This window comes from Ascaphus truei (genome assembly GCF_040206685.1).
Source record: "Ascaphus truei isolate aAscTru1 chromosome 18 unlocalized genomic scaffold, aAscTru1.hap1 SUPER_18_unloc_1, whole genome shotgun sequence".
Classification (NCBI taxonomy): domain Eukaryota; kingdom Metazoa; phylum Chordata; class Amphibia; order Anura; family Ascaphidae; genus Ascaphus; species Ascaphus truei.
In genome coordinates, this window is record NW_027453856.1 from 1,138,704 (window position 1) to 1,156,725 (window position 18,022).

Below are 18,022 nucleotides of genomic sequence, written 5' to 3' on the forward strand. Positions count from 1 at the left end.
CTCTCTCTCTCTCTGCGCTCTTTCTTTCTCTGCGCTTTTTCTTTCTCTCTCTCTGCGCTCTTTTTTTCTCTCTCTCTGCGCTCTTTTTTTCTCTCTCTCTGCGCTCTTTTTTTCTCTCTCTCTGCGCTCTCTCTCTCTCTGCGCTCTTTCTCTCTCTGCGCTCTCTCTCTCTCTGCACTCTTTCTCTCTCTCTGCGCTCTTTCTCTCTCTCTGCGCTCTCTCTCTGCACTCTCTCTCACTCTGCGCTCTCTCTCTCTCTGCGCTCTCTCTCTCTGCACTCTCTCTTTCTCTCTCTCTGCGCTCTTTCTCTCTCTCTCTGCGCTCTTTCTTTCTCTCTCTCTCTGCGCTCTTTCTTCCTCTCTCTGCGCTCTTTCTTTCTCTGCGCTTTTTCTTTCTCTCTCTCTGCGCTCTTTCTTTCTCTCTGCACTCTTACTTTCTCTCTCTCTGCGCTCTTTCTTTCTCTCTCTCTGCGCTCTTTCTTTCTCTCTCTCTGCGCTCTTTCTCTCTCTCTGCGCTCTTTCTCTCTCTCTCTCTGTGCTCTTTCTTTCTCTTTCTCTCTCTGCGCTCTCTCTCTGCGCTCTTTCTTTCTCTCTCTGTGCTCTTTCTTTCTCTCTCTCTGCGCTCTTTCTCTCTCTCTCTCTCTCTCTACGCTCTTTCTTTCTCTCTGCGCACTTTCTTTCTCTCTCTCTGCGCTCTTTCTCTCTCTCTGCGCTCTTTCTTTCTCTCTGCGCTCTCTCTCTGCGCTCTATCTTTCTCTCTCTGCGCTCTTTCTTTCTCTCTCTGCGCTCTTTCTCTCTCTCTCTCTGCGCTCTTTCTCTCTCTCTCTCTCTCTGCGCTCTTTCTTTCTCTCTCTGCGCTCTTTCTTTCTCTTTCTCTCTCTGCGCTCTTTCTCTCTGCTCTCTTTCTTTCTCTCTGCGCTCTTTCTTTCTCTCTGCGCTCTTTTTTTCTCTCTTTGCGCTCTTTTTTTCTCTCTGCGCTCTTTCTTTCTCTCTCTGCGCTCTTTCTTTCTCTTTCTCTCTCTGCGCTCTTTCTCTCTGCTCTCTTTCTTTCTCTCTGCGCTCTTTCTTTCTCTCTCTGCGCTCTTTCTTTCTCTCTCTCTGCGCTCTTTCTTTCTCTGCGCTCTTTCTTTCTCTCTCTGCGCTCTTTATTTCTCTCTCTGCGCTCTCTCTCTCTGCGCTCTCTCTCTGCGCTCTTTCTTTCTCTCTCTCTGCGCTCTTTCTTTCTCTCTCTGCGCTCTTTCTTTCTCTCTCTGCGCTCTTTCTCTCTCTGCGCTATTTCTCTCTCTGCGCTCTTTCTTTCTCTGCGCTCTTTCTTTCTCTCTCTCTGCGCTCTTTCTTTCTCTCTGCGCTCTCTCTCTCTGCGCTCTTTCTTTCTCTCTCTGCGCTCTTTCTTTCTCTCTCTGCGCTCTTTCTTTCTCTCTCTGCGCTCTTTCTCTCTCTCTGCGCTCTTTCTCTCTCTCTGTGCTCTTTCTCTCACTGCGCTCTTTCTCTCTCTCTGCGCTCTTTCTCTCTCTCTGCGCTCTTTCTCTCTCTCTGCGCTCTTTCTCTCTCTCTGCGCTCTTTCTCTCTCTCTGCTCTCTCTCTCTCTCTGCGCTCTCTATCTCTCTGCGCTCTCTCTCTCTCTGCGCTCTCTCTCTCTCTGCACTCTCTCTCTCTCTGCGCTCTTTCTTTCTCTGTCTGCGCTCTTTCTTTCTCTGTCTGCGCTCTTTCTTTCTCTATCTGCGCTCTTTCTTCCTCTCTCTCTCTCTGCGCTCTTTTATTCTCTACGCTCTTTCTCTCTCTCTGCGCTCTTTCTTTCTCTCTCTCTGCGCTCTCTCTCTCTTTCTCTCTGCGCTCTCTCTCTCTTTCTCTCTGCGCTCTCTCTCTCTGCGCTCTCTCTCTGTCTGCGCTCTCTCTCTCTCTGTGCTCTTTCTCTCTCTCTGCGCTCTTTCTCTCTCTATGTGCTCTTTCTTTCTCTCTGCGCTCTTTCTTCCTCTCTCTCTCTGCGCTCTTTCTTTCTCTCTCTCTCTCTGCGCTCTTTCTTTCTCTCTCTCTGCACTCTCTCTGCGCTCTTTCTTTCTCTCTGCGCTTTTTCTTTCTTTCTCTCTGCGCTCTTTTTTTCTCTCTTTGCGCTCTTTTTCTCTCTCTCTGCGCTCTTTCTTTCTCTCTCTGCGCTCTTTCTTTCTCTCTCTCTCTGCGCTCTTTCTTTCTCTCTGCGCTCTTTCTTTCTCACTCTCTGCGCTCTTTCTTTCTCACTCTCTGCGCTCTTTCTTTCTCACTCTCTGCGCTCTTTCTCTCTCTCTCTCTGCGCTCTTTCTTTCTCTGCGCTTTTTCTTTCTCTCTCTCTGCGCTCTTTTTTTCTCTCTCTCTGCGCTCTTTTTTTCTCTCTCTCTGCGCTCTTTTTTTCTCTCTCTCTGCGCTCTCTCTCTCTCTGCGCTCTTTCTCTCTCTGCGCTCTCTCTCTCTCTGCACTCTTTCTCTCTCTCTGCGCTCTTTCTCTCTCTCTGCGCTCTCTCTCTGCACTCTCTCTCACTCTGCGCTCTCTCTCTCTCTGCGCTCTCTCTCTCTGCACTCTCTCTTTCTCTCTCTCTGCGCTCTTTCTCTCTCTCTCTGCGCTCTTTCTTTCTCTCTCTCTCTGCGCTCTTTCTTCCTCTCTCTGCGCTCTTTCTTTCTCTGCGCTTTTTCTTTCTCTCTCTCTGCGCTCTTTCTTTCTCTCTGCACTCTTACTTTCTCTCTCTCTGCGCTCTTTCTTTCTCTCTCTCTGCGCTCTTTCTTTCTCTCTCTCTGCGCTCTTTCTCTCTCTCTGCGCTCTTTCTCTCTCTCTCTCTGTGCTCTTTCTTTCTCTTTCTCTCTCTGCGCTCTCTCTCTGCGCTCTTTCTTTCTCTCTCTGTGCTCTTTCTTTCTCTCTCTCTGCGCTCTTTCTCTCTCTCTCTCTCTCTCTACGCTCTTTCTTTCTCTCTGCGCACTTTCTTTCTCTCTCTCTGCGCTCTTTCTCTCTCTCTGCGCTCTTTCTTTCTCTCTGCGCTCTCTCTCTGCGCTCTATCTTTCTCTCTCTGCGCTCTTTCTTTCTCTCTCTGCGCTCTTTCTCTCTCTCTCTCTGCGCTCTTTCTCTCTCTCTCTCTCTCTGCGCTCTTTCTTTCTCTCTCTGCGCTCTTTCTTTCTCTTTCTCTCTCTGCGCTCTTTCTCTCTGCTCTCTTTCTTTCTCTCTGCGCTCTTTCTTTCTCTCTGCGCTCTTTTTTTCTCTCTTTGCGCTCTTTTTTTCTCTCTGCGCTCTTTCTTTCTCTCTCTGCGCTCTTTCTTTCTCTTTCTCTCTCTGCGCTCTTTCTCTCTGCTCTCTTTCTTTCTCTCTGCGCTCTTTCTTTCTCTCTCTGCGCTCTTTCTTTCTCTCTCTCTGCGCTCTTTCTTTCTCTGCGCTCTTTCTTTCTCTCTCTGCGCTCTTTATTTCTCTCTCTGCGCTCTCTCTCTCTGCGCTCTCTCTCTGCGCTCTTTCTTTCTCTCTCTCTGCGCTCTTTCTTTCTCTCTCTGCGCTCTTTCTTTCTCTCTCTGCGCTCTTTCTCTCTCTGCGCTATTTCTCTCTCTGCGCTCTTTCTTTCTCTGCGCTCTTTCTTTCTCTCTCTCTGCGCTCTTTCTTTCTCTCTGCGCTCTCTCTCTCTGCGCTCTTTCTTTCTCTCTCTGCGCTCTTTCTTTCTCTCTCTGCGCTCTTTCTTTCTCTCTCTGCGCTCTTTCTCTCTCTCTGCGCTCTTTCTCTCTCTCTGTGCTCTTTCTCTCACTGCGCTCTTTCTCTCTCTCTGCGCTCTTTCTCTCTCTCTGCGCTCTTTCTCTCTCTCTGCGCTCTTTCTCTCTCTCTGCGCTCTTTCTCTCTCTCTGCTCTCTCTCTCTCTCTGCGCTCTCTATCTCTCTGCGCTCTCTCTCTCTCTGCGCTCTCTCTCTCTCTGCACTCTCTCTCTCTCTGCGCTCTTTCTTTCTCTGTCTGCGCTCTTTCTTTCTCTGTCTGCGCTCTTTCTTTCTCTATCTGCGCTCTTTCTTCCTCTCTCTCTCTCTGCGCTCTTTTATTCTCTACGCTCTTTCTCTCTCTCTGCGCTCTTTCTTTCTCTCTCTCTGCGCTCTCTCTCTCTTTCTCTCTGCGCTCTCTCTCTCTTTCTCTCTGCGCTCTCTCTCTCTGCGCTCTCTCTCTGTCTGCGCTCTCTCTCTCTCTGTGCTCTTTCTCTCTCTCTGCGCTCTTTCTCTCTCTATGTGCTCTTTCTTTCTCTCTGCGCTCTTTCTTCCTCTCTCTCTCTGCGCTCTTTCTTTCTCTCTCTCTCTCTGCGCTCTTTCTTTCTCTCTCTCTGCACTCTCTCTGCGCTCTTTCTTTCTCTCTGCGCTTTTTCTTTCTTTCTCTCTGCGCTCTTTTTTTCTCTCTTTGCGCTCTTTTTCTCTCTCTCTGCGCTCTTTCTTTCTCTCTCTGCGCTCTTTCTTTCTCTCTCTCTCTGCGCTCTTTCTTTCTCTCTGCGCTCTTTCTTTCTCACTCTCTGCGCTCTTTCTTTCTCTCTGCGCTCTTTCTTTCTCACTCTCTGCGCTCTTTCTTTCTCTCTGCGCTCTTTCTTTCTCACTCTCTGCGCTCTTTCTTTCTCACTCTCTGCGCTCTTTCTCTCTCTCTCTCTGCGCTCTTTCTTTCTCTGCGCTTTTTCTTTCTCTCTCTCTGCGCTCTTTTTTTCTCTCTCTCTGCGCTCTTTTTTTCTCTCTCTCTGCGCTCTTTTTTTCTCTCTCTCTGCGCTCTCTCTCTCTCTGCGCTCTTTCTCTCTCTGCGCTCTCTCTCTCTCTGCGCTCTTTCTCTCTCTCTGCGCTCTTTCTCTCTCTCTGCGCTCTCTCTCTGCGCTCTCTCTCTCTCTGCGCTCTCTCTCTCTGCGCTCTCTCTTTCTCTCTCTCTCTGCGCTCTTTCTCTCTCTCTCTGCGCTCTTTCTTTCTCTCTCTCTCTGCGCTCTTTCTTCCTCTCTCTGCGCTCTTTCTTTCTCTGCGCTTTTTCTTTCTCTCTCTCTGCGCTCTTTCTTTCTCTCTGCACTCTTACTTTCTCTCTCTCTGCGCTCTTTCTTTCTCTCTCTCTGCGCTCTTTCTTTCTCTCTCTCTGCGCTCTTTCTCTCTCTCTCTCTGTGCTCTTTCTTTCTCTTTCTCTCTCTGCGCTCTCTCTCTGCGCTCTTTCTTTCTCTCTCTGTGCTCTTTCTTTCTCTCTCTGCGCTCTTTCTCTCTGCGCTCTCTCTCACTCTACGCTCTTTCTTTCTCTCTGCGCACTTTCTTTCTCTCTCTCTGCGCTCTTTCTCTCTCTCTGCGCTCTTTCTTTCTCTCTGCGCTCTCTCTCTGCGCTCTATCTTTCTCTCTCTGCGCTCTTTCTTTCTCTCTCTGCGCTCTTTCTCTCTCTCTCTCTGCGCTCTTTCTCTCTCTCTCTCTCTCTGCGCTCTTTCTTTCTCTTTCTCTCTCTGCGCTCTTTCTTTCTCTTTCTCTCTCTGCGCTCTTTCTCTCTGCTCTCTTTCTTTCTCTCTGCGCTCTTTCTTTCTCTCTGCGCTCTTTTTTTCTCTCTTTGCGCTCTTTTTTTCTCTCTTTGCGCTCTTTCTTTCTCTCTCTGCGCTCTTTCTTTCTCTCTCTCTGCGCTCTTTCTTTCTCTGCGCTCTTTCTTTCTCTCTCTGCGCTCTTTATTTCTCTCTCTGCGCTCTCTCTCTCTGCGCTCTCCCTCTGCGCTCTTTCTTTCTCTCTCTCTGCGCTCTTTCTTTCTCTTTCTCTCTCTGTGCTCTCTCTCTCTGTGCTCTTTCTTTCTCTCTGCGCTCTTTCTTTCTCTCTGCGCTCTTTTTTTTCTCTTTGCGCTCTTTTTTTCACTCTTCGCACTCTTTCTTTCTCTCTCTGCGCTCTTTATTTCTCTCTCTGCGCTCTCTCTCTCTGCGCTCTCTCTCTGCGCTCTTTCTTTCTCTCTCTCTGCGCTCTTTCTTTCTCTCTCTGCGCTCTTTCTTTCTCTCTCTGCGCTCTTTCTCTCTCTGCGCTCATTCTCTCTCTGCGCTCTTTCTTTCTCTCTCTGCGCTCTTTCTTTCTTTCTCTCTGCGCTCTTTCTCTCTCTCTGCGCTCTTTCTTTCTCTTTCTCTGCGCTCTTTCTCTCTCTCTCTCTGCGCTCTTTCTCTCTCTCTCTGCGCTCTTTCTCTCTCTCTCTGCTCTCTTTCTTTCTCTTTCTCTCTCTGCGCTCTTTCTCTCTGCGCTCTTTCTTTCTCTCTGCGCACTTTCTTTCTCTCTCTCTGCACTCTTTCTCTCTCTCTGCGCTCTTTCTTTCTCTCTGCGCTCTCTCTCTGCGCTCTTTCTTTCTCTCTCTCTGCGCTCTTTCTTTCTCTTTCTCTCTCTGCGCTCTTTCTTTCTCTTTCTCTCTCTGCGCTCTCTCTCTCTGTGCTCTTTCTTTCTCTCTGCGCTCTTTTTTTCTCTCTTTGCGCTCTTTTTTTCTCTCTTTGCGCTCTTTCTTTCTCTCTCTGCGCTCTTTCTTTCTCTCTCTCTGCGCTCTTTCTTTCTCTGCGCTTTTTCTTTCTCTCTCTGCGCTCTTTCTTTCTCTCTCTGCGCTCTCTCTCTCTCTCTGCGCTTTCTCTCTCTCTCTGCGCTCTCTCTATGTGCTCTTTCTTTCTCTCTCTCTGCGCTCTTTCTTTCTCTCTCTGCGCTCTTTCTTTCTCTCTCTGCGCTCTTTCTCTCTCTCTGCGCTCTTTCTCTCTCTCTGTGCTCTTTCTCTCTCTGCGCTCTTTCTCTCTCTGCGCTCTTTCTTTCTCTCTGCGCTCTTTCTTTCTCTCTGCACTCTTACTTTCTCTCTCTCTGCGCTCTTTCTCTCTCTCTGCGCTCTTTCTTTCTCTTTCTCTCTCTCTGCACTCTTTCTCTCTCTCTCTCTGCGCTCTTTCTCTCTCTCTCTCTGCGCTCTTTCTTTCTCTTTCTCTCTCTGCGCTCTTTCTCTCTGCGCACTTTCTTTCTCTCTCTCTGCGCTCTTTCTCTCTCTCTGCGCTCTTTCTTTCTCTCTGCGCTCTCTCTCTCTGCGCTCTTTCTTTCTCTCTTTCTGCGCTCTTTCTCTCTCTCTCTCTGCGCTCTTTCTCTCTCTGCGCTCTTTCTCTCTCTCTCTCTGCGCTCTTTCTTTCTCTTTCTCTCTCTGCGCTCTTTCTTTCTCTTTCGCTCTCTGCGCTCTTTCTTTTTCTTTCTCTCTCTGTGCTCTTTCTCTCTGCGCTCTTTCTTTCTCTCTGCGCACTTTCTTTCTCTCTCTCTGCGCTCTTTCTCTCTCTCTGTGCTCTTTCTCTCTCTCTGCGCTCTTTCTTTCTCTTTCTCTCTCTGCGCTCTTTCTTTCTCTTTCTCTCTCTGCGCTCTTTCTCTCTGCGCTCTTTCTTTCTCTCTGCGCACTTTCTTTCTCTCTCTCTGCGCTCTTTCTCTCTCTCTGCATTCTTTCTTTCTCTCTGCGCACTTTCTTTCTCTCTCTCTGCGCTCTTTCTTTCTCTCTGCGCTCTCTCTCTCTGCGCTCTTTCTTTCTCTCTCTGCGCTCTTTCTTTCTCTCTCTCTGCGCTCTTTCTCTCTCTCTTTCTGCGCTCTTTCTTTCTCTTTCTCTCTCTGCGCTCTCTCTCTCTGCGCTCTTTCTTTCTCGCTGCACTCTTTCTTTCTCTCTGCGCTCTTTTTTTCTCTCTTTGCACTTTTTTTTCTCTCTTTGCGCTCTTTCTTTCTCTCTCTGCGCTCTTTCTTTCTCTCTCTCTGCGCTCTTTCTTTCTCTGCGCTCTTTCTTTCTCTCTCTGCGCTCTTTCTTTCTCTCTCTGCGCTCTCTCTCTCTGCGCTCTCTCTCTCTCTCTGCGCTCTCTCTCTGCGCTCTTTCTTTCTCTCTCTCTGCGCTCTTTCTTTCTCTCTCTGCGCTCTTTCTTTCTCTCTCTGCGCTCTTTCTTTCTCTCTCTGCGCTCTTTCTTTCTCTCTCTGCGCTCTTTCTTTCTCTCTCTGCGCTCTCTCTCTCTCTCTGCGCTCTTTCTCTCTCTCTGCGCTCTTTCTCTCTCTGCGCTCTTTCTCTCTCTGCGCTCTTTCTCTCTCTCTGTGCTCTTTCTCTCTCTCTGCGCTCTTTCTTTCTCTGTCTGCGCTCTTTCTTTCTCTGTCTGCGCTCTTTCTTCCTCTCTCTCTCTCTGCGCTCTTTTATTCTCTACGCTCTTTCTCTCTCTCTGCGCTCTTTCTTTCTCTCTGCGCTCTCTCTCTGCGCTCTCTCTCTCTCTCTGCGCTCTCTCTCTGCGCTCTTTCTTTCTCTCTCTCTGCGCTCTTTCTTTCTCTCTCTGCGCTCTTTCTTTCTCTCTCTGCGCTCTTTCTTTCTCTCTCTGCGCTCTTTCTTTCTCTCTCTGCGCTCTTTCTTTCTCTCTCTGCGCTCTCTCTCTCTCTCTGCGCTCTTTCTCTCTCTCTGCGCTCTTTCTCTCTCTGCGCTCTTTCTCTCTCTGCGCTCTTTCTCTCTCTCTGTGCTCTTTCTCTCTCTCTGCGCTCTTTCTTTCTCTGTCTGCGCTCTTTCTTTCTCTGTCTGCGCTCTTTCTTCCTCTCTCTCTCTCTGCGCTCTTTTATTCTCTACGCTCTTTCTCTCTCTCTGCGCTCTTTCTTTCTCTCTCTCTGCGCTCTCTCTTTCTCTCTGCGCTCTCTCTCTGCGCTCTTTCTTTCTCTCTCTCTCTGCGCTCTTTCTTTCTCTCTGCGCTCTGAAATCTCTCTGCGCTCTGAACACATTCTGAAATCGCGTATATCTTTGCTTCTACACATAGCAATGTATTGTGCTTTGCTTTACACACTATTCTACCGTCAAGAGGAGAGAATTCATCAAGTTTAATAAGCACAAACACTGTATAAGTCGAATTTCAGCATTTTTGTGTGACCGGGAAAACCACAGTCACAAGCCGAGCTGCAGTTCCATAGAAATTTCAGTTTTACCGCTGAACTAAAAATGGGTAGAAAGTACTTTTTCTCCCTTCCTGTTAATGCCACAGACTTCCCCTTTACAGTGCACACTTTGTCTAATCCTCCCCGCTTCAGCCCAGAAATATTGAGCTTCAGATGTGTTGTTAACGTTGAGTAAAAAAGTTGCTCGCAGCTGTTCTAGGAACACATTCTGAAATCGCGTATATCTTTGCTTCTACACATAGCAATGTATTGTGCTTTGCTTTACACACTATTCTACCGTCAAGAGGAGAGAATTCATCAAGTTTAATAAGCACAAACACTGTATAAGTCGAATTTCAGCATTTTTGTGTGACCGGGAAAAGCACAGTCACAAGCCGAGCTGCAGTTCCATAGAAACTTCAGTTTTACCGCTGAAGCTAAAAATGGGTAGAAAGTACTTTTTCTCCCTTCCTGTTAATGCCACAGACTTCCCCTTTACAGTGCACACTTTGTCTAATCCTCCCCGCTTCAGCCCAGAAATATTGAGCTTCAGATGTGTTGTTAACGTTGAGTAAAAAAGTTGCTCGCAGCTGTTCTAGGAACACATTCTGAAATCGCGTATATCTTTGCTTCTACACATAGCAATGTATTGTGCTTTGCTTTACACACTATTCTACCGTCAAGAGGAGAGAATTCATCAAGTTTAATAAGCACAAACACTGTATAAGTCGAATTTCAGCATTTTTGTGTGACCGGGAAAACCACAGTCACAAGACGAGCTGCAGTTCCATAGAAATTTCAGTTTTACCGCTGAACTAAAAATGGGTAGAAAGTACTTTTTCTCCCTTCCTGTTAATGCCACAGACTTCCCCTTTACAGTGCACACTTTGTCTAATCCTCCCCGCTTCAGCCCAGAAATATTGAGCTTCAGATGTGTTGTTAACGTTGAGTAAAAAAGTTGCTCGCAGCTGTTCTAGGAACACATTCTGAAATCGCGTATATCTTTGCTTCTACACATAGCAATGTATTTTGCTTTGCTTGACACACTATTCTACCGTCAAGAGGAGAGAATTCATCAAGTTTAATAAGCACAAACACTGTATAAGTCGAATTTCAGCATTTTTGAGTGACCGGGAAAAGCACAGTCACAAGCCGAGCTGCAGTTCCATAGAAACTTCAGTTTTACCGCTGAAGCTAAAAATGGGTAGAAAGTACTTTTTCTCCCTTCCTGTTAATGCCACAGACTTCCCCTTTACAGTGCACACTTTGTCTAATCCTCCCCGCTTCAGCCCAGAAATATTGAGCTTCAGATGTGTTGTTAACGTTGAGTAAAAAAGTTGCTCGCAGCTGTTCTAGGAACACATTCTGAAATCGCGTATATCTTTGCTTCTACACATTGCAATGTATTGTGCTTTGCTTGACACACTATTCTACCGTCAAGAGGAGAGAATTCATCAAGTTTAATAAGCACAAACACTGTATAAGTCGAATTTCAGCATTTTTGTGTGACCGGGAAAACCACAGTCACAAGACGAGCTGCAGTTCCATAGAAATTTCAGTTTTACCGCTGAACTAAAAATGGGTAGAAAGTACTTTTTCTCCCTTCCTGTTAATGCCACAGACTTCCCCTTTACAGTGCACACTTTGTCTAATCCTCCCCGCTTCAGCCCAGAAATATTGAGCTTCAGATGTGTTGTTAACGTTGAGTAAAAAAGTTGCTCGCAGCTGTTCTAGGAACACATTCTGAAATCGCGTATATCTTTGCTTCTACACATAGCAATGTATTGTGCTTTGCTTTACACACTATTCTACCGTCAAGAGGATAGAATTCATCAAGTTTAATAAGCACAAATACTGTATAAGTCGAATTTCAGCATTTTTGTGTGACCGGGAAAACCACAGTCACAAGCCGAGCTTCAGTTCCATAGAAACTTCAGTTTTACCGCTGAACCTAAAAATGGGTAGAAAGTACTTTTTCTCCCTTCCTGTTAATGCTACAGACTTCCCCTTTACAGTGCACACTTTGTCTAATCCTCCCCGCTTCAGCCCAGAAATATTGAGCTTCAGATGTGTTGTTAACGTTGAGTAAAAAAGTTGCTCGCAGCTGTTCTAGGAACACATTCTGAAATCGCGTATATCTTTGCTTCTACACATAGCAATGTATTGTGCTTTGCTTTACACACTATTCTACCGTCAAGAGGAGAGAATTCATCAAGTTTAATAAGCACAAACACTGTATAAGTCGAATTTCAGCATTTTTGTGTGACCGGGAAAACCACAGTCACAAGCCGAGCTGCAGTTCCATAGAAATTTCAGTTTTACCGCTGAACTAAAAATGGGTAGAAAGTACTTTTTCTCCCTTCCTGTTAATGCCACAGACTTCCCCTTTACAGTGCACACTTTGTCTAATCCTCCCCGCTTCAGCCCAGAAATATTGAGCTTCAGATGTGTTGTTAACGTTGAGTAAAAAAGTTGCTCGCAGCTGTTCTAGGAACACATTCTGAAATCGCGTATATCTTTGCTTCTACACATAGCAATGTATTGTGCTTTGCTTTACACACTATTCTACCGTCAAGAGGAGAGAATTCATCAAGTTTAATAAGCACAAACACTGTATAAGTCGAATTTCAGCATTTTTGTGTGACCGGGAAAAGCACAGTCACAAGCCGAGCTGCAGTTCCATAGAAACTTCAGTTTTACCGCTGAAGCTAAAAATGGGTAGAAAGTACTTTTTCTCCCTTCCTGTTAATGCCACAGACTTCCCCTTTACAGTGCACACTTTGTCTAATCCTCCCCGCTTCAGCCCAGAAATATTGAGCTTCAGATGTGTTGTTAACGTTGAGTAAAAATGTTGCTCGCAGCTGTTCTAGGAACACATTCTGAAATCGCGTATATCTTTGCTTCTACACATAGCAATGTATTGTGCTTTGCTTGACACACTATTCTACCGTCAAGAGGAGAGAATTCATCAAGTTTAATAAGCACAAACACTGTATAAGTCGAATTTCAGCATTTTTGTGTGACCGGGAAAACCACAGTCACAAGCCGAGCTGCAGTTCCATAGAAACTTCAGTTTTACCGCTGAACCTAAAAATGGGTAGAAAGTACTTTTTCTCCCTTCCTGTTAATGCCACAGACTTCCCCTTTACAGTGCACACTTTGTCTAATCCTCCCCGCTTCAGCCCAGAAATATTGAGCTTCAGATGTGTTGTTAACGTTGAGTAAAAATGTTGCTCGCAGCTGTTCTAGGAACACATTCTGAAATCGCGTATATCTTTGCTTCTACACATAGCAATGTATTGTGCTTTGCTTTACACACTATTCTACCGTCAAGAGGATAGAATTCATCAAGTTTAATAAGCACAAATACTGTATAAGTCGAATTTCAGCATTTTTGTGTGACCGGGAAAACCACAGTCACAAGACGAGCTGCAGTTCCATAGAAACTTCAGTTTTACCGCTGAACCTAAAAATGGGTAGAAAGTACTTTTTCTCCCTTCCTGTTAATGCCACAGACTTCCCCTTTACAGTGCACACTTTGTCTAATCCTCCCCGCTTCAGCCCAGAAATATTGAGCTTCAGATGTGTTGTTAACGTTGAGTAAAAAAGTTGTTCGCAGCTGTTCTAGGAACACATTCTGAAATCGCGTATATCTTTGCTTCTACACATAGCAATGTATTGTGCTTTGCTTTACACACTATTCTACCGTCAAGAGGAGAGAATTCATCAAGTTTAATAAGCACAAACACTGTATAAGTCGAATTTCAGCATTTTTGTGTGACCGGGAAAAGCACAGTCACAAGCCGAGCTGCAGTTCCATAGAAACTTCAGTTTTACCGCTGAAGCTAAAAATGGGTAGAAAGTACTTTTTCTCCCTTCCTGTTAATGCCACAGACTTCCCCTTTACAGTGCACACTTTGTCTAATCCTCCCCGCTTCAGCCCAGAAATATTGAGCTTCAGATGTGTTGTTAACGTTGAGTAAAAATGTTGCTCGCAGCTGTTCTAGGAACACATTCTGAAATCGCGTATATCTTTGCTTCTACACATAGCAATGTATTGTGCTTTGCTTTACACACTATTCTACCGTCAAGAGGAGAGAATTCATCAAGTTTAATAAGCACAAACACTGTATAAGTCGAATTTCAGCATTTTTGTGTGACCGGGAAAACCACAGTCACAAGCCGAGCTGCAGTTCCATAGAAACTTCAGTTTTACCGCTGAACCTAAAAATGGGTAGAAAGTACTTTTTCTCCCTTCCTGTTAATGCCACAGACTTCCCCTTTACAGTGCACACTTTGTCTAATCCTCCCCGCTTCAGCCCAGAAATATTGAGCTTCAGATGTGTTGTTAACGTTGAGTAAAAAAGTTGCTCGCAGCTGTTCTAGGAACACATTCTGAAATCGCGTATATCTTTGCTTCTACACATAGCAATGTATTGTGCTTTGCTTGACACACTATTCTACCGTCAAGAGGAGAGAATTCATCAAGTTTAATAAGCACAAACACTGAATAAGTCGAATTTCAGCATTTTTGTGTGACCGGGAAAACCACAGTCACGAGCCGAGCTGCAGTTCCATAGAAATTTCAGTTTTACCGCTGAACTAAAAATGGGTAGAAAGTACTTTTTCTCCCTTCCTGTTAATGCCACAGACTTCCCCATTACAGTGCACACTTTGTCTAATCCTCCCCGCTTCAGCCCAGAAATATTGAGCTTCAGATGTGTTGTTAACGTTGAGTAAAAAAGTTGCTCGCAGCTGTTCTAGGAACACATTCTGAAATCGCGTATATCTTTGCTTCTACACATAGCAATGTATTGTGCTTTGCTTTACACACTATTCTACCGTCAAGAGGAGAGAATTCATCAAGTTTAATAAGCACAAACACTGTATAAGTCGAATTTCAGCATTTTTGTGTGACCGGGAAAACCACAGTCACAAGACGAGCTGCAGTTCCATAGAAATTTCAGTTTTACCGCTGAACTAAAAATGGGTAGAAAGTACTTTTTCTCCCTTCCTGTTAATGCCACAGACTTCCCCATTACAGTGCACACTTTGTCTAATCCTCCCCGCTTCAGCCCAGAAATATTGAGCTTCAGATGTGTTGTTAACGTTGAGTAAAAAAGTTGCTCGCAGCTGTTCTAGGAACACATTATGAAAACGCGTATATCTTTGCTTCTACACATAGCAATGTATTGTGCTTTGCTTTACACACTATTCTACCGTCAAGAGGAGAGAATTCATCAAGTTTAATAAGCACAAACACTGTATAAGTCGAATTTCAGCATTTTTGTGTGACCGGGAAAACCACAGTCACGAGACGAGCTGCAGTTCTATAGAAATTTCAGTTTTACCGCTGAACTAAAAATGGGTAGAAAGTACTTTTTCTCCCTTCCTGTTAATGCCACAGACTTTCCCTTTACAGTGCACACTTTGTCTAATCCTCCCCGCTTCAGCCCAGAAATATTGAGCTTCAGATGTGTTGTTAACGTTGAGTAAAAATGTTGCTCGCAGCTGTTCTAGGAACACATTCTGAAATCGCGTATATCTTTGCTTCTACACATAGCAATGTATTGTGCTTTGCTTGACACACTATTCTACCGTCAAGAGGATAGAATTCATCAAGTTTAATAAGCACAAACACTGTATAAGTCGAATTTCAGCATTTTTGTGTGACCGGGAAAACCACAGTCACAAGCCGAGCTGCAGTTCCATAGAAACTTCAGTTTTACCGCTGAACCTAAAAATGGGTAGAAAGTACTTTTTCTCCCTTCCTGTTAATGCCACAGACTTCCCCTTTACAGTGCACACTTTGTCTAATCCTCCCCGCTTCAGCCCAGAAATATTGAGCTTCAGATGTGTTGTTAACGTTGAGTAAAAATGTTGCTCGCAGCTGTTCTAGGAACACATTCTGAAATCGCGTATATCTTTGCTTCTACACATAGCAATGTATTGTGCTTTGCTTTACACACTATTCTACCGTCAAGAGGATAGAATTCATCAAGTTTAATAAGCACAAATACTGTATAAGTCGAATTTCAGCATTTTTGTGTGACCGGGAAAACCACAGTCACAAGACGAGCTGCAGTTCCATAGAAACTTCAGTTTTACCGCTGAACCTAAAAATGGGTAGAAAGTACTTTTTCTCCCTTCCTGTTAATGCCACAGACTTCCCCTTTACAGTGCACACTTTGTCTAATCCTCCCCGCTTCAGCCCAGAAATATTGAGCTTCAGATGTGTTGTTAACGTTGAGTAAAAAAGTTGTTCGCAGCTGTTCTAGGAACACATTCTGAAATCGCGTATATCTTTGCTTCTACACATAGCAATGTATTGTGCTTTGCTTTACACACTATTCTACCGTCAAGAGGAGAGAATTTATCAAGTTTAATAAGCACAAACACTGTATAAGTCGAATTTCAGCATTTTTGTGTGACCGGGAAAAGCACAGTCACAAGCCGAGCTGCAGTTCCATAGAAACTTCAGTTTTACCGCTGAAGCTAAAAATGGGTAGAAAGTACTTTTTCTCCCTTCCTGTTAATGCCACAGACTTCCCCTTTACAGTGCACACTTTGTCTAATCCTCCCCGCTTCAGCCCAGAAATATTGAGCTTCAGATGTGTTGTTAACGTTGAGTAAAAATGTTGCTCGCAGCTGTTCTAGGAACACATTCTGAAATCGCGTATATCTTTGCTTCTACACATAGCAATGTATTGTGCTTTGCTTTACACACTATTCTACCGTCAAGAGGAGAGAATTCATCAAGTTTAATAAGCACAAACACTGTATAAGTCGAATTTCAGCATTTTTGTGTGACCGGGAAAACCACAGTCACAAGCCGAGCTGCAGTTCCATAGAAACTTCAGTTTTACCGCTGAACCTAAAAATGGGTAGAAAGTACTTTTTCTCCCTTCCTGTTAATGCCACAGACTTCCCCTTTACAGTGCACACTTTGTCTAATCCTCCCCGCTTCAGCCCAGAAATATTGAGCTTCAGATGTGTTGTTAACATTGAGTAAAAAAGTTGCTCGCAGCTGTTCTAGGAACACATTCTGAAATCGCGTATATCTTTGCTTCTACACATAGCAATGTATTGTGCTTTGCTTGACACACTATTCTACCGTCAAGAGGAGAGAATTCATCAAGTTTAATAAGCACAAACACTGAATAAGTCGAATTTCAGCATTTTTGTGTGACCGGGAAAACCACAGTCACGAGCCGAGCTGCAGTTCCATAGAAATTTCAGTTTTACCGCTGAACTAAAAATGGGTAGAAAGTACTTTTTCTCCCTTCCTGTTAATGCCACAGACTTCCCCATTACAGTGCACACTTTGTCTAATCCTCCCCGCTTCAGCCCAGAAATATTGAGCTTCAGATGTGTTGTTAACGTTGAGTAAAAAAGTTGCTCGCAGCTGTTCTAGGAACACATTCTGAAATCGCGTATATCTTTGCTTCTACACATAGCAATGTATTGTGCTTTGCTTTACACACTATTCTACCGTCAAGAGGAGAGAATTCATCAAGTTTAATAAGCACAAACACTGTATAAGTCGAATTTCAGCATTTTTGTGTGACCGGGAAAACCACAGTCACAAGACGAGCTGCAGTTCCATAGAAATTTCAGTTTTACCGCTGAACTAAAAATGGGTAGAAAGTACTTTTTCTCCCTTCCTGTTAATGCCACAGACTTCCCCATTACAGTGCACACTTTGTCTAATCCTCCCCGCTTCAGCCCAGAAATATTGAGCTTCAGATGTGTTGTTAACGTTGAGTAAAAAAGTTGCTCGCAGCTGTTCTAGGAACACATTATGAAAACGCGTATATCTTTGCTTCTACACATAGCAATGTATTGTGCTTTGCTTTACACACTATTCTACCGTCAAGAGGAGAGAATTCATCAAGTTTAATAAGCACAAACACTGTATAAGTCGAATTTCAGCATTTTTGTGTGACCGGGAAAACCACAGTCACGAGACGAGCTGCAGTTCTATAGAAATTTCAGTTTTACCGCTGAACTAAAAATGGGTAGAAAGTACTTTTTCTCCCTTCCTGTTAATGCCACAGACTTTCCCTTTACAGTGCACACTTTGTCTAATCCTCCCCGCTTCAGCCCAGAAATATTGAGCTTCAGATGTGTTGTTAACGTTGAGTAAAAATGTTGCTCGCAGCTGTTCTAGGAACACATTCTGAAATCGCGTATATCTTTGCTTCTACACATAGCAATGTATTGTGCTTTGCTTGACACACTATTCTACCGTCAAGAGGATAGAATTCATCAAGTTTAATAAGCACAAACACTGTATAAGTCGAATTTCAGCATTTTTGTGTGACCGGGAAAACCACAGTCACAAGCCGAGCTGCAGTTCCATAGAAACTTCAGTTTTACCGCTGAAGCTAAAAATGGGTAGAAAGTACTTTTTCTCCCTTCCTGTTAATGCCACAGACTTCCCCTTTACAGTGCACACTTTGTCTAATCCTCCCCGCTTCAGCCCAGAAATATTGAGCTTCAGATGTGTTGTTAACGTTGAGTAAAAATGTTGCTCGCAGCTGTTCTAGGAACACATTCTGAAATCGCGTATATCTTTGCTTCTACACATAGCAATGTATTGTGCTTTGCTTGACACACTATTCTACCGTCAAGAGGAGAGAATTCATCAAGTTTAATAAGCACAAACACTGTATAAGTCGAATTTCAGCATTTTTGTGTGACCGGGAAAACCACAGTCACAAGCCGAGCTGCAGTTCCATAGAAACTTCAGTTTTACCGCTGAACCTAAAAATGGGTAGAAAGTACTTTTTCTCCCTTCCTGTTAATGCCACAGACTTCCCCTTTACAGTGCACACTTTGTCTAATCCTCCCCGCTTCAGCCCAGAAATATTGAGCTTCAGATGTGTTGTTAACGTTGAGTAAAAATGTTGCTCGCAGCTGTTCTAGGAACACATTCTGAAATCGCGTATATCTTTGCTTCTACACATAGCAATGTATTGTGCTTTGCTTTACACACTATTCTACCGTCAAGAGGATAGAATTCATCAAGTTTAATAAGCACAAATACTGTATAAGTCGAATTTCAGCATTTTTGTGTGACCGGGAAAACCACAGTCACAAGACGAGCTGCAGTTCCATAGAAACTTCAGTTTTACCGCTGAACCTAAAAATGGGTAGAAAGTACTTTTTCTCCCTTCCTGTTAA